The 15,000-nt window shown below is 38.7% G+C and overlaps 1 long non-coding RNA gene across 2 annotated transcripts in view; it reads left to right on the top strand.

Annotated features, from left to right (window-relative positions):
* LOC138044763 (uncharacterized) overlaps positions 1-15,000 on the top strand; it is a 36,074-nt gene that overhangs the window by 15,825 nt on the left and 5,249 nt on the right. The window lies entirely within an intron of this gene.

The following is a 15,000-nucleotide window of genomic DNA, read 5'->3' as shown; positions in this document are numbered from 1 at the left end:
AAGCTTTCAATTTACAACTACATCTACATTTATTGAGTTGATAAAATCTTGGAAGATATCACATCAACTGTAAATAAAAGCTGAAAGAAAAAAATATATATATATATATATATATATATATATATATATATATATATATATATATATATATATATATATATATATATATATATATATATTAATATATATATATTGTGGTGATTGTCTGAGCCAACGGAGATAGCGGCGTTCCAAAAGGATCCTTTTGAGATTCCCAGTCCAAGCCTCGACATATGAATTTATATACAGTTAAAAGAGTCAGAGGACAGACAACTTTTGGAAGTTAAATAAAAGTAAATATGTCCAAATAACAAGATAAATAAATGATAATTCATAATTGGAATTTACTTTACTTATTTCACGTATTGTCCTAAATTTAACTTAAAATGAGATAATGACTTGCAATTTACTAAGTCAGTGTGCAGTGAGTTCCATTCTGTTATTGATTTAGGAAAGAAAGAAAACTTAAAGACGTCCTTAGATACTTTTGGCATTCTATACTTAAAAGCATGGCTGTTACGTGTTCTTTTTTCACTGTTTGGTATTAAGTGTTCTTCTGTGTTTATGTCTACTAGGGTATGACTAAGTTTGTACATTAGAGTCAATCTGTTTTTCTTTCTTCTTGTTTCTAATGTGTCCCATTTCAGATCAGATAACATGTCTGTCACACTTGCTGTTTTGTTGAAGGTTTGAAGGCAAAACGAGCAGCTTTTCTTTGAACTCTCTCCAAGGTTGAAATATCTTTTTTGTAGTGTGGGTCCCACGAGGTACTTGCGTACTCCAGTTTGGGTCGGACGATGCTCGTATAGGCCGTTTCATTTACTTTCCTGGGGCAGTTCTAGAGATTTCTCTTGAACAACCCCAAGGATCGACTCGCCTTGCTTGAGATAGATGAGATGTGTTCAGACCACTTTATTTTACTGTTAACAGTAATTCCAAGGTACGATGCAGAGTCTACTTGTTCAAATTTGGACCCACAGAAAAAGTATGTCCGTTGAGGAGGTCTTTTCTTATTTGAAATGCAGATGATGTTGCACTTTGAAGGATTAAATTGCATCTGCCACTCACGCATGTTGCCAAATTTCTAGTTTGTTGAGATCGTCTTGGGGATTGTCGCAATCTGAGTCTTCAACCACCACTCCGTACAAAAGAGTGTCATCGGCAAACAGCTTGACTTTAGAGTTCAGACCGTTTGGTAGGTCATTAATGTATGTTAGGAACAACAACGGGCCAAGTACTGACCCTTGTGGCACACCCGAGGTCACTGGGGAAGAGGGAGATGTTGCACCCTCACAGATGACGGTGTGGACCCTCTTAGTGAGAAAGGTTCATAAAATGATCCTTTTATTTCCTCATTATTCAAGTCATTTATTTTGTGAGTGATTGAATTCGTGCATTGGATTTTATCTACTATAAACACCTCTTCAGTCCAATCGGGTGTACAACCTTTATCAAAGACTTTCCGTTTTTTACTTACTTATTCGTACCTTGTGACCAACCTTAAATTTTGATTAAACAATTCCTTCATTTTTCTTTGTACTGGCTTCTACTGGAGTCATTTTAATTGAACTATGTTTGGTGTTATTATACTTACTTTTCCAATATTTTTGGTAGCATTTATACTTACTTTTCCAATATTTTTGGTAGCATCTCTAAATAATGTGTATTACCTTGAATAGTGAACTGTTTCCACATTTTCTGTTTTATTGTTCGATTCCACCTTTCACCAACAGACCTCACATGTTTGTCATAATATTCTTTACCTTTATCAGTCCAAAGATATTGTGGTTATTTGCCTTCATTGAAGATGGATTTAAATGCAGCAACAACTGTCTCACCTTTTTATCCTTCAACGGTACAGTCCAACCGTATTTACTAAACACGTCGAAAACCATGAGAATATAACTTTGTACTTAAATCAGAGGTTAGACTATCAAGGGCTTGGTCTAAATATTTATCAGCAATTCCTTTTATCTTTGTTTAGCCAAATTAGATTTTATAGCTTTTGATGCTCCTATACGCCTAATGTTCCAAAGCGTTTTGGATCCCTCCTTACGAATTTTGTTTTAGTTATACCACATTCAGCACATGTACAGTAAAACATTAATCGACCATTATTAGCCCTTTTATGACCACTTGGTTCTACACATTCAGTCATTTTTTTCTGTTTAACACAATATGATTTAACCATTTTATAGATATGAGTTACATATTTTATGTTTTATAATCTGTCTTCATCTGTTTCATATTCTGATTCAGAGAATCATGGCTCCCAATTTGTGCCTTCGAGTACATCATACCCATTGTTACCGACTCTGCGCACACTTTGATATCTTACTGTTTACTTGACAATTCACTGAAGGGAAAAAACGGAGCGCATACATGAGATTACAAGGAAAGGTAGAATTAGTAAACCAAAGGAAAGTGAATTCAGAAAAACACGACACTTACAAGATCTCTGCGGCTAAACAGATTATAGACACGGTTTTGCATACAACATGGACAAACTTATATTCGAAGACTAAACAATACCAGCGAAACTAACACAAAGAACAATACGAGCCTTACAGGGTGTTAAGGAGGTAGTGTGACAAAGATAGACAAAAAACAAGCGAGGCTTAATTACGGACTAGGAAAAAAAAATAGGAACAACCAAGAAAGGAGAAAACAAATGAAAACTAATTACACGGAGATTCGTGGCTACACAGCGGCCCCAATGAACTAACTTAACGAAGGTGTTCATTTTTGACTTATCTAATTCTGCCACGAGCGCAAATTCGAAATCGAGGAGCAAGCAAAGTTCGTCTCCTATTTTCAATTTTGCAAAGGTACAAGTGTATGAAAGTTTACATCCTCTTTAATTTTTCAATTTGAAGATTCCTTGTCGCTCACAAGGAAGCAAAGTTTTGTGACTGGCCGTATCAACGTCATTAGGCTTGTACGAACTCTTGCTGATCCGACAAATCCGTCTTTTCCCCAAAAAAACTTCTTCCACCCTGCCAAGGGGCCATTTTCCGCGATGAACATTTTCGTCCACGATCAATACCAGATCTCCGATGGCTAGGGAACGTCGAGGCTTTAACCACTTACTCCTTTCGTGCAGGGTTGGCAAATATTCCTTCAACCATCGTTTCCAAAATATATCAGATAAGTACTGGACTTGGCGCCAGCGACGTCTGCTGTACATGTCTTCCTTTGAGAAGACACCCGGCGGCAAATTAGGGTTAGATCGTAGCAGCAGCAAATGATTTGGTGTGATCGGCTGCAGATCCCTCGGGTCGCTGCTTACTGGAGTCAGTGGCCTGCTGTTAACAATTCCTTGAACGTCAGTCATCAGGGTCCTGAGGGATTCATCAGACACGATTTGTTCACCCAACAAGGCTCGGAGGATCTTGCGCACTGATCTGATTACGCGTTCCCAAACACCACCCATGTGTGAAGCAGTTGGGGGATTAAATTTCCAAACGATGTTTTTCTGTCGGAGGAATTCGTGAATCGATCTTTGATTCCAGCTCGTTAGGGATTCGCGGATTTCTCTTTCTCCAGCTTTGAAATTGGTGCCGTTATCACTTTGGATTGTTTCTGGATTTCCTCTGAGATTGGTAAACCTGCGCAGAGCATTGACGAAGCCATCTGTGTCGAGGGAGTTGGTGATTTCAATCTGAACTGCTCGGATCACTAAGCATGTAAACAGGCATCCGTAGCGCTTCACGTTTGAACGCCCTTGGCGGACATAAAGCGGGCCAAAGTAGTCCACACCAACGCGTGTAAAAGGCGGGTCCCCAGGTAGCACTCTCTCCTTTGGTAAATTAGGCATTAACTGTTCGCCTTTGGCAGCTCCAAGTTTCTCGCAAATGAAGCAGTCGCCGATGGCTCTGCGGACTGCTGAACGTCCCTTGATAATCCAGTGTAGTTGGCGTAGACTGGCTAGGGTGTACTCTTGACCAAGATGACCAGCTCGTTGGTGATGCTGATGAATGATCAATTCTGTAACGTGACGGCGGTAAGGCAGAATAATTGGATGCTTCGTCTCGTACTCAACTGGTGCATATTCTATTCTCCCTCCAACTCGGATAATTCCATCGTTATCTAATACCGGGTGACGTTTACACATAGATTTTGGTGTCTTTAAATTCTTCAGTTCAGAGGTCATTTGGCGTGGGGAGTGTGACTGACCTTATCGCTGCAAGGCCTTTACAACGTCTGCGAAGGAACTTCTTTGCACGTGCTTGAATATTTGCTTTTCTGCAGTTTTCATTTCTTGAACAGACAAGACCCCTGTGGTTGTTTCTGAAGGAATTGCAGGACTCTTCAGGTATCTTACAACGAGCCATGATTTGAATCGCAGAAGCCAGGCTCTAACCTTTCGTAGTTTTTCCCATGAGGAAAACCGCTGGATTAACTTCGAAAAAACGTCAAGATCTTCTTGATTTGTTAACGCCAAACAGCAACGTTGCTGGTCATGTTTAACTTCTGGATCTTCATCTGTTAATTCTTGCTGACGAAGAGTAGGATCAAGAGGCCACGATTTTTTTCTTTGTGTTAAGAACCGAGGGCCATTAAATCATCTGCTGTTCACATTGATTTCATCAATTGAGAGATCTCTACTCGCATCGTCTGCCGGGTTCAGCTCGGAACCAACATGTCTCCACTGGTGGGACGTGGAATTCTCGTGAATGATGGCCAGCCTGTTGGCAACAAATGTGTGGAACCTCTTTGATGTGTTGCGTATGTACTGGAGAACACAAGTGGAATGCGTCCAAAATATCGATCGTGTTACCACGATATCAACGTCTTCCTTAAGGGTTTTATTCAACTGTACGGCAAGCACTGCGGCCAATAATTCCAATCTCGGAACAGTCATAGGCTTCAGGTGGGCTAGGCAAAATTTTCCCGTGAGAAACGCGCAATGGATCTTGTCCTTTGAATCCACCATTCTGAGGTAGGAAACTGCTCCATAAGCAAATTGAAAAGCGTCGGCTAAGTTATGCAACTCGGAATATTTCAGTTCTTGAAAGTTGATCGGCTTAAGACATCTGTTTACTGCAATTCCGGCAAGACTGGGCAACTTTTCCTTCCAATTTTCCCATCTTTCTCTCTCGACGTCACCAATTGGGTCATCCCATCCAAGTTTCTCTCTACATAAATCTTGAAGCAGTTTCTTTGCAGGTAGGACAACTGGCGCCAGGAACCCAAGCGGATCATATACGGAACTTACTAGGGAAAGTATGCCTCTCCGAGTTGTGGGCTTGTCCTTGAGAACCCCGTCAAATATAAACTTGTCACTTTCCATATCCCACTTAAGTCCCAACGCCCGCTGAATTCGTGGAGCGTCTTTCAACAAATCGAGGTTCAACATGGATTGAGCTCTCTCGTCTTTTGGGATGGACTGAAGGACTTCAGGTCTGTTGCACTGCCACTTGGTAAGCTTAAAACCGCCCTTAGTAAGAAGATCACAAAGATCATTGACAAGACTAACAGCTTGTTCTGAGGATTTAACCGACTTGAGACAGTCATCTACGTAGAAGTTCCTTTCAACAGTCTTGATAATGTCTTCGGGAAATTCGTCTTTGTTCTCTTCTGCTGTCTTTCTTAAGGCAAAATTGGAACATCTGGGGGAGCATGTGGCGCCAAAGAGGTGTACCTCCATACGATGGTCCACTGGAATTTGGCTAAGGTCACTGTTTGACCACCATAAAAATTTGAAGGCATCTCGGTCAGCGGGTGGTACTCTGATTTGGTGAAACATGCATTCTATATCTGCCGCCAATGCAACTGGATTTTCACGGAATGTTGTCAGGACACCTACAATGGAAGTTGTTAAATCTGGCCCGCTTAAAAGTTGATCGTTCAAACTAACTCCTCTAAATTTAGCTGCACAATCAAAAACCACTCGTGTCTTCCCTGGTTTATTGAAAACAGGATGGTGGGGTAGATACCACAGTGGCTTTTCTTTAGTATTAAGCTCATCATCCGGTACTCTCCTTGCATGTCCTTTATTCAAGTAACTTTCCATAGTAGCTTTGTACCCTTCAAAAAGCTTGCTATCCCGCAAAAACCGTTTCTTCAGCAAGGAAAGTCTCCGTTCTTCTAGACATCGATTAGTAGGCAAATGACCGTCTACCATCGTTGACGATCTTTCCATAACTGCACGTCAGAGTTTGTAAATCCACCATAGCTTTCTATCTTCCAGAATTGTGCAAGCTGTTGCATTAAATGGTCATCATCTTCTTCGATAAATTCGGTCAGGCGTGTAAAGTTAACACTATGACGTCGGCTCATACTTTCAATTCTGTCTGCTGGTCCAACAACAGTCCAGCCAAGCGGGCAACGTATGGCATACGGCTCTCCTCTTTGGCCACGTCTCTCTTCAAGTACCCAGAAGGCATCTGGCGCGTTGCTACCAATAATCAGTCTGACTTCACTTTCTCCAATGCTCGGCAGTATAATATCATGTAAATGAGGCCATCGATTCACATCTTCTTGGGATGGAATACTTCGATTTGAAGTGTTTAATTTGTCAACTGTCCAAAGTTTTGGAATTTTAATCTTGGTGCCTTCGTGTGCACCCTTGAACTTGGCAGGAACCATTGGCTAAGCACCCAACAGCTATGTGCCCATATTTAAAACAGTTATGACACAGGTGGGCCTTCCGCATAATTTGCTGTCGCTCCTCAAATGGTTTCGTTTCGAAGATATGGCATCTCGTAAAAGAATGACGTCCGTGGCATGCAGGGCATACCGTACGCCTTTGAGCACTTTCTTCATGGTTTGTTGCATGGGTACTAAGGGTTGTTACACGCTCAAACGACGAAGTACGTGTCTTTGAACTTGGTCTACGTCTTGAAATTTCTGTTCTGTCACGCGTGACATCGACAACACTGCCAAACACAGGGCTGTTTGCAGCGCTGGCCTTAACCTTGACGAAGTCGGCTATATGACTGATATTTGCTCGCTGACCGGATTGCTGGACAAACTTTGCTCGGAGGTGAAACGGCAATCTCTGTACAATTCTTCTCAAGTTATTCGCACTATTAATTTCTTTCAAATACCCGATAGACCTTAACGTGCGTTCGCAATTTTTTAACTGGTCTGCGAAGGCTAACAGTCCGGCACGATCTATAGGCTTTAATGGAGCTCCTTCAGTCAACTTGGTCACATAGTTTGATGCGATCGTAAACGGGTGTCCGAATCGTTCTTCTAATAATTTCTTTGCATTTTGAAAACCGACAGATGGGTGCATGAAGTGAGGCTATGATCTTCGCAGTTATGAGAGCAATTTTTGCAATTGCGTAGAGAAGCCTGAAAAATTCAGGACTTCAACGGGGTTTGAACCCGTGACCTCGCGATTCCGGTGCGACGCTCTAACCAACTGAGCTATGAAGCCACTGACGTTGGGAGCTGCTCATATGTGGGTTCAAATGGTCCCGTCAGGAATGAATCAATTGCAAAAATTGCTCTCATAACAGCGAAGATAATAGCTTCACTTGATTTCATATCCGCAGTTCATATATGATTCATTTAATATACCATTTCATCTTAGATGGGTGCATGACTACACAGCACTTGATAGCCTTGTTCGTTTCGCCCGACGTGTATTGAAGGAGATACATCAACTTCTCATTTTCACTCGCTGCATTTCGCTCGATACTAGCTTCAAAGGATTTCATAAAGTTCCAATACTCTAGAGGGTTGCCATCAAATGTTTGCAGCTGTGGGTTGGGTAAAGCAAAGCCTTGCTTTATTGTTAGAGCCATGCGGTCCAATGTATCAATGGGCAGGGAATGATCCTTTTCAACCTTTACAGGGGGCTCGCCATAAAACATAAATTATTTTTCATAAGGATTCAAAGCGGATGGTTTTGGGTGGAATGGGCGTGGTCTCCATTCATCCTGTTCTTCTTCAAATACTTCGGGGTGTGATACGACATTTGAGTCTTCGGCACACGGACGGAAGTTCTCGGGGACAAACGGTGGCTGATTTAATACAGGGTTCTGTTCGCTTTCTAACAATTGAACTTGAAGATCAGCTCGTTCAATTTCGAACTGAGTGTCTGATAATTTGTCGTTCTAACTTCATTTCTTCCTCTTGTCGTAACAGTTTCTGTTTTTTCTTCAACTGTTCCATCTTCAAATACGCCATTGCTTGTTTGGTTTTCAGCGCTCTTAACGATACATTTGAACTAGTGCGACTTCGAAGCGAACCGGCTGTACTGACGGAATCTTCAGGTGCAATGCTCAACATTTAGGGGACTTTAGATGCATTGTCAATCCATCGTCTAACATTCGAATCAAATTCTACTCTTTTATGGCGATGCTCGCGAAAGTAATGTGCCTCATCTTCCCATTCTTCGCGATGTTTGCTTAAGGTCGCCACGTACTCAAAATGAGACTTTTGAAAGCAATCAAATGCCTCTTCAAGCGCCGACATCTTCTCAGACACTTCTTGGACATTTCCTTTATCTTGTTGCAACTCTTGAATGCTTCGGTATAACGCTGTAACTTTGGACAGATAACCCGATCTTGAGTTCTTCAGGCGAAGGCTTTCAACGGCGTCGGTAGAGAGCACTCTTCGCCTACGCTCGCCAGCACCGGACAACATGACATTCACCAGATCTTTGAATGAAATGTTAGCGACTCTGCGCACACTTTGATATCTTACTGTTTACTTGACGATTCCCTAGAGGGAAAAACGGAGCACATACATGAGATTATAAGGAAAGGTAGAAATAGAAAATCAAAGGAAGGCGAATTCAGAAAAACACGACACTTACAAGATCTGTGCGGCTCTCCGGATTACAGAAACGGTTTTGCATACAACATGGACAAACTTATATACGAAAACTAAACAATACCAGCGAAACTGACACAAGGAACAATACGAGCCTTACAGGGTGTTAACGAGGTAGTGTGACAAAGATAGACAAAAAACAAGCGAGGCTTAATTACGGACTAGGAAAACTATAATAGGACCAACCAAGAAAGGAGAAAACAAATGAAAACTACGTACACGGAAATTCGTGGCTACACCCATTTACATCATGTTTAGTAAGTTCTTGAGAATATCTGAAAAATTTCAGATATTCAAATTTCAGAAAAAAGTTTGTAGAGCTCCTTTACCAGTAATTCCGTTTAAAAGCATTGGTATACCAATACTTGCTAAAAGAGTTCCGAGAAACCCGCCTTTTTGTGTTTTAGTTGGTTGTATAACAAGACCTGCACCTGTTTGTGATGCTTGAAATAAATCATTTATTTACCCTTTAGTCAACAGATTCATATAAGGTGTTAAATGGCCTTAATTTTCTGGTTTAATCATGTACCCCATTTCCAGATATCTTTTTGACTGCTTGCGAGGCCTCTTCACTGGCAAGACCTGCCAGAGCTGACAAACCGAGTGTTTTATCTATTGTTGGCAGTATTGTGCGACCTATTGATAAAATTGATGACAATAAACTGCCTCCAATTTGCTTCCTTTCATTAGTCTCAGCCAGTTTTATATCCATTCCCTTTTTCATTCTCTTATTCTTTTCTAGTCGTTTTACAATATTTGATGGAACATGCAAAGATGGAACACTTTCATGCAGAGTCTTTAGTAAGCCTTAGAGCAATTGTTTCACGCTTATGATCTGCATTTGATAAATTTTTCTTCTGATTTTCAGATAATTTCACATTAATTTCATAAAGTTGAGTTATATCTTATATATATATATATTATGATGTTACATAATTATTGAATCACATAACATATTCAATAAAATTCTGGTTTGCATTGGCTGATCATCTGTCTAAAAATCAGCTGTTTTGGATCCTTTGCTACCTTTTCGGATTGATGAGTCAGATTAAAATAAATCAATGGATACAATGAATTGAAGTTTGCTAGGTTTAATTGTGCGCCTCTGTTATCGTCATTTTTCCTAAAATCATTGAAGATTCTTTACTTTCACTGCCATACTCCGTTTCTGGATAAAATGTTCCTAGGCCGTATTCCAGTCTACAATTATTTGGGGTCCCACCACCTGGTAATGAATATGCATTCATCATGAATGCTGTTGTTTCATTATGACGATGCCCAATTGCTTCTTGATAAGAATTTTTGAGATAAATAAATACATGTTTGACATTATCGATAGATGCTGATACTTGAAAATATCCACTTAAAGTAACAGGCGCTGACACTTTATTCATTTATTTCTTTCATATAATTCCACTGTGATTCTTTCAAAAATGAACTGACAAGTTTATCATACAAACTATCTTTTGGTGTTATTTGTGGTAACCATAAAACAAATGTTTTGATAACAACCCTTCCAGGATCTGTTCCATTTGCCATATGTATAAGTTCGTCATCATCATTAAGCTCAATATTGAATTGCAGTTTCATTGGGACCAATATTTTGTATATGTAATAGGACTACACGCTGTCCAATTTGGAAATAATTGGATGAGAAAAATTCTGAGAACAGCCAAAATTGGCAATCTAATTTGGCAGTCCGAGGACTTTTTTTAATCCAATTATTTCCAAATTGGACAAGCTTGTAGTCCTGTTACCTATTAATTATATAGCATCCAAAGAACTTCGTCAAGCTCGTGTTCGGGAATCTCCTTAAGCTTTCTCACTTCGCTTCGCCCAGCACGCCACAGGTCATACACTTTAACCAAATTTTTTGTACTTCTTTGAGTATTCTTGTTCTTATTATTCTCCGTCATCTCGAGTAAATCAGTAGCATCTATCTCTGGAAACCTAGCTGAAGACTCCATTTGAAACTCTGAGTCGTCAAAAAGGTGGAGAGAAAAGTCTGGAAATTCGGCCATTATCAACACAAAACAAAACCTTGCGAACGATGATCGCTCGCTGACGTTTGAAAGCAGTGATAATAGCTGCAACCTGATTGGCCAATATTTGCTTCATTTATTTATCTTGACATTTGATTGGTTGATGGAAATTATCCAGATTTTCCTCAAATTGGACGGTTTGTTCAAAGCTGAAGGAAACGTTCCAGCAAAAACTATCCAAGTTAGTGTACATTTTGACAGTTGGCAAACGTTAATATAAAATAGATCTGTTGGCAATATTGGTTTTTGATGCAGATATATAATTAGTCTTCTAATTCCCCAAAACAGCTCTATATGTTCAAAGGGATGATACAACTAACATCTTTAGCTCCTCCAGTACCGTCCTTATTAGCAGCCTGTGTTATGATTATTGATATCGATATAATTCCAAACACCTTCTGGAAACGATATATCCTTGAATGTGACACCATCATAGTATCATTACTATATTTGATTAGTTGTTTATTTTATCCTGGATTTATATTGAACCATGTGAAACTCATGTTGATAACTCTGTTTTGTTCACTAGTAATTATCATCCGATACAATCGATCTTGTGAATTAAATAATAAAGTTTTCAGGTTTATTATTTATATCGTTTTTTACAGAATAGGATGACAAAACTATCTCTCTTTCCATTTATATGATATGATTATTTAGTTTTAAAATAGTTTTTATACAATTTTTCATATTGAGCTTTGTTTATTGCTGATGTTCTTGGCAATATATCCAATATTGCAACTCCCATGTTTCGCATATCAATTGATGTGTTACCAGCCAATATTTCACCAATAATTAATTTAAGTTTTTGAAGAAGTCGTTTTGGATTGTTGAAAAATATCACATTACCAGCCTTTTTGACTCCTGAGCCTTTCATCGTTTTCAGTTTATTTTCATAATGTTTGATCTATTGGTTTAAAACATCTCTTGCATCACCTATTTCTTTATTTTTAATAGTTCTTTCTGCTTGGTTAATTTTTCCTTGATTGTACACTTGAGATACTTCAGTAAGCTTCAGCACCTTTCAACTGATTTCTTCGAAATTTAGATTCTTTTAAAATCTTTTTAAGATATGCTTCGGTAATTTGGGGAGTCATTTTAGGTTTCTTTAATATTTTGTCAGCATAATTTGGCACATTCAGAATTGAATGATGATAACCAAAAGATGATGCCGTTTTATTTGGTGACTTAAAGGCATTTGCAAATCATAATTCATCATACATCTTTGGCAAAGTTGGAATAAATCGCGTCCTAAAACCCTTTCCACCAATTAGTGACGAGGTAGGTTACCCTATTATTGAAGCAAGTAAAGATCCAATTATGCAAGTTTCAGAATTGAATGATGATAACCAAAAGATGAGACACCTTTAAATGGCATGCTGAATATGAACAATAATTATATCGAAAAGGTACGAACAGACGAACATAATGATAACAAAATAGTATGGTTGACCCTCATATGGTTCATATGGGGTAGAAAAACAACAACAAGTTTCAAAAATAGTTGAGCAACTTAACCTCCTTGGGGGGTTATTAATTTCCCTATTATCTCTCACAATTCAGCCCCCCCCCCCTCCCCCTTCCCCCTTATCAGTGTTGCTGACAAGACAAAAAAAAGGTTGAAAACTTAAACAGTCAACATTGAAAGGGGGAGAGGGGAAGGGAAGTGGGAAAGGTTTAAATTCTAGATACGGCGGGTATTGGAAGCTAGAAAAGGTGTTTTTTAATGAAAGCGTCTCAACAATTTTGCAACTTGTTGTAGCACTTCACATTACACTCTAATCTGTTAAGTAATAATGATAAGAAGCTGCAAATGTGGGTTATGTCAAAAAAAGAGTCGCCATTGAAAGAAAATTAGCCGCTAAAACGGAAAAAACGTGAACGAATATCTTGGATATGGCCAATCACAAAATCATAAACCTTGCTACACCTCCGTCCCATGAAAATAAGGCTGTAATAAATGTGGGGTTCTTCAACAGTGAACTCAACGCATCAAACTGAAATCTCGTCACAGCCATAACCCAACAATACGGACAATATGTTGATCGGTCACATATCAGCAACGCTCATCCAGCAAAAAAGATTCTTGAATATGTGATGAACGATGTGGGTGAGATTAGCTCAGAAACAAATATCGAAATAGTCGATATTTCCCCATACAGAATTAGTATTCATTCATATGACAAAAGGATGATTCATGCTAAACTGATAAAAAGGGATAATATGCATCAATCACGTTTCGGAATAACTTTCTGGAAATTACACTACACTGTGAGCGTGAAATGGATCACAACTGATTATAACGTTTGGAATGATGTAAAGCTGAACTTTTTTAAATGTCAACAAGTTTAACTCAACGACTGTGAAAAACAATTCACGATATACAGTGACCGACTTATATTTTACACAAGAAGCATTGTACACGCGCATGAGTTTCGTTTGATGAGCGCGCCAATATCTTCTGTGTCATATACGGAATCGAAGGAACCGTTAACTATGTGAGCCCTGATGAATTTGATTATCACAATACTTTTAAGGCCTCCAAAACACAATTCAAAATGAATGTGCCTATCAACATGAACAGTAATAAAACAACGGGATTGCCAACCAGCAGTTTTAACCTAAAAAGCAACATCTCAAACGATGATGCCGTTTTATTTGGTGACTTAAAGGCATTTGCAAATCATAATTCATCATACATCTTTGGCAAAATTGGAATAAATCGCGTCTTTTATAGTAATGACATGAAAGTGGCGTTGACAAATAACTTCATGAAGAGTATAGAAATTCAAGGAACAGACCAATTAAAAGGCACGTCGGACACTTTCACCGTTAATATGTTGAACCCACAAAACAAGATAGACTTCACTTATGACTCTTATTCGGGCATATTGGGACAATCTCTTATAACACTTTTGTATCCGAAGCTTTATCCATAGTTTTAAAACATGGTGCTAATCTCTCCTTCAAATTTGTACTCAAACGATTATTGGAAGTAATATATAATGTATTGATATAATGGATTTCTTCAACGGATTACCACTGGAAAAATATCAAAACAAAAAAAGCCAGTCCTAATGAACAGGCAGTAAATTTTGCTCAAGTCACTACTTTATTAGTAGAATAAAGCAATAAACCAGATGACGTTTGGTGACTCCTCTAGATGGTGATATTGCGTGTTTTTTTGTTGTACAAAGGTTTTATAATGAGTGATAATATAATTAAAACACATACACTGTAACGATTATTTAATGGAGACGTTTAATATTTAACAATTATTCGCCTCAGGCTCAGTGATTATCGGTGAATATTCACCGAAACGAAGTCGAGGTGAATATTCACCGATAATCACTGAGCCTGAGGCGAATAATTGTTTTAGTATAAATACACAGGTGATTATTTCAAAAAAGAGAAAAAAAAAACATTTCAACGCGAAATCATCTTCACTTACAGTGGCAAAACGACTACTGGCAGCCATTTTGACCGTCGAGGTGATTATCGGCTGATAATCCGAGATAGCGAACCAATGAGAGCGCGCTATTTTGTATAATCACCTGTGTGTTTATACTAAATGTGTCTTGTTAGATGTTTTGGTGTGTGGTATCTCACTCGTGAGATATAGTTCTTGCCACTCGAACATAAAATTCATATCTTCTCGCCGCCGTGTAATATGCTCTATATAATATATGAAAAAAGAAATAGTCCAATTCATCGAATATCACTTTCAACAAGAAAAAGAGACAAATGAAGATGAGGCATTGTCACCAAATCAGCCCTTGTTTACCAATACCTATATACTCAACATTTTAGGAGATACATTAGTATAAAAGGAATTCTCAACTATCCTGTGAATCATGGTGACGTAGGCAAGATCGGGCCTGGAGACAGCCATTTCACTCGTATATTGGAGTGCTTATGTTTAAACTAAATATGGGATGTTGTTATGCTTTGAAACATAGTAACTCATTCATGAAAAATTGCCATTACTTGGTCATATATTTGGTTTATTGTATCTGATATTTGCTAACACGCGTATACCGCTGATTAAATCTTATCACCAATTAACAATTGTATTTTAACCCAATATTCACTATAAAAGGCTAATGTCCTTTTTGATTTAGTTTTTGGA

This window comes from Montipora capricornis, chromosome 4 (assembly GCF_036669925.1).
Source record: "Montipora capricornis isolate CH-2021 chromosome 4, ASM3666992v2, whole genome shotgun sequence".
Lineage (NCBI taxonomy): Eukaryota > Metazoa > Cnidaria > Anthozoa > Scleractinia > Acroporidae > Montipora > Montipora capricornis.
The sequence above is the reverse complement of the archived record's forward strand: the minus strand, read 5'-3'. Positions and strand labels throughout refer to the sequence as shown.